Genomic DNA, 2,180 nt, shown 5'->3' with positions numbered 1-2,180 from the left:
GGAAAGAGCAGGGGTCGAGCAGAGATTTCTTTGAGGTGGAGCAAACCTGGAGGGAAGAGACCTAGGAGGCGGGTGTGGGTCAGAGAGCCAGACGCCCATGCCACACCCCTTCCCAGGCTGGTCCATGTCCAGTGGCTGGTTGCCATGGAAGGATAAAGCCTGGCCGTCTTGACCAAGTCAGGACAACTTGGAAAGGCCACTCCACCGCAGAGCTCCCTGTGGGGCGGGCAGAGGCAGTCCTTGGACCTGAATCATGGTTGCCCGCCTCCCGTTGCCCTCTCCTGCTTCCTGCCCCTCTCATCCACAGGTATTGATCCCAAGGATACTCCTTAATAAGCATCCTGCACACTCCACTCTGTCTCAGAGAAACGCTCCTGAGGGTTGGTTTGACAGGTGTGGTCAAGGGGCCAAGGGGACCTCCAGGCACGGATGGGGAGCAGCGTTCTAAGAAAGGCCTGGGGCTCAAGCACTGAGCCATTGGTCCCACTCAGCCCACTGGCTCTGAGCAGCCACAGCCGCCTAAGCTCTGTGTCCCTAGAACCCATTGCTAGTTCGCAGCCAGCCCCGTGAGCCACTGGACCAGCCGGTCCCCAGGCCCCCAGGGTGGGTCATGCTGGCAGGTCACTTAGAAATGTAAGCTGTGTGTCATCAATTGTGTGATACAAAGGGAAAATAAGTACAAATAAATGCAAGACCAGTCCTCATTGGAGTCACATCCAGAGCTCACACACCAGGCCTGGACCCCCTTGACTCCCCAAAAGATGGAGGAGTGGGGCCCGCTCAAGCCGGCTTCTGATCTCTTGGCCCACCACTAAGCGAGTTTTGGTACCTTCTCTGACATGTCCCCTTCCTCCGAGACGGAAGAGCAGGAAGAGGAGATGCGGGCTTCTTCCGGAGAAGGGGAATGCCCCCGAGTGACTTCTTGTTAAAATGGGTGTGCTTTCATCCTCGGGGCACACAAATCACTTCTTGTGGCTTATTGTCAATATTGAGGAAGAACAAGGTATAAGACGCTGTGCAAAACACAGGATATGTGTACTTGTTTCTCTCTATTGGATTTACTTACTAAATTTATTAATTCCCAAAACATGACATGTATAAAGAGTTCTACAATTTATTTTAAAAAAGACAAGCCTCAGAGATCAAAGGGTGTTAGTAGGAAATACACCTGAGAGACATAGCAAATGAGCAGTGAAATGTTATAACTGGTGATGTGTGTCAGGGCCATAGAAATGGACACAGGAAAGGAAGGATTATCAACGTGTCCTCGGGACAGGACCACCACCTACAACCTGTGAAGGTTTGACCACAAGGACGTCCACTGTAACACGGTCTGCTGTAGTGAAAACTGAAACCAGCCAAAGTGTGCAACGTTATGGATTTGGTGAAATAAACCCTGGTACATCTACAACAGAATATGACACAATCGCACAGAAAGGATGCAGTATATTTAGGGGGTAAACTAATAGTGATTAAAAGTGAAGGTTCAGGGCTTCCCTGGTGGCGCAGTGGTTGAGAGTCCACCTGCCGATGCAGGGGACACAGGTTTGTGCCCCTGTCCGGGAGGATCCCACATACAGCGGAGCGGCTGGGCCCGTGAGCCATGGCCGCTGAGCCTGCGCGTATGGAACCTGTGCTCCGCAACGGGAGAGGCCACAGCAGTGAGAGGCCCGTGTACCGCAAAAAAAAAAAAAAAAAAAAGTGAAGGTTCAGGAATTCCCTGGCAGTCCAGTGGTTAGGACTCCGAGCTTTCACGGCTGAGGGCCCAGTTTCGCTCCCTGGCTGGGGAACTAAGACCCCATAAGCTGAGCAGCGTGGCCAAGAAAAAAAAAGTGCAGAGGCTCCAGGATCACACAGCCCGGCTTCAAATTCTACCTCCTCTGCTCACAAGCTTGTGTGACCTTGGCGAGTTGGTTAATTGCTCTCTGCCTCAGTTTCCTCATCTGTAAGATGAAGACAGCCATGACAACTTCATGGGATTTTGGCAAGGAGTCAAGGAGACAATGCTAGAGAAAGTTGGCAGAGGATTTGACACAGAATAGGTGTCATGTAATAGTAGTACCACAGGTGTTTATCAACTTGGAAAAATGCTCCCTATAGCTCAGTGATTGAAAAGATATATAGTGTACTAACTAGCTCCTACAGACCGAGAGCTTATTAGAGAGGAGAGAAAAGAGAAA

This window comes from Lipotes vexillifer, unplaced genomic scaffold, assembly GCF_000442215.2.
Source record: "Lipotes vexillifer unplaced genomic scaffold, Lipotes_vexillifer_v1.1 scaffold365, whole genome shotgun sequence".
In the NCBI taxonomy this organism is placed as follows: domain Eukaryota; kingdom Metazoa; phylum Chordata; class Mammalia; order Artiodactyla; family Lipotidae; genus Lipotes; species Lipotes vexillifer.
The sequence above is the reverse complement of the archived record's forward strand: the minus strand, read 5'-3'. Positions refer to the sequence as shown.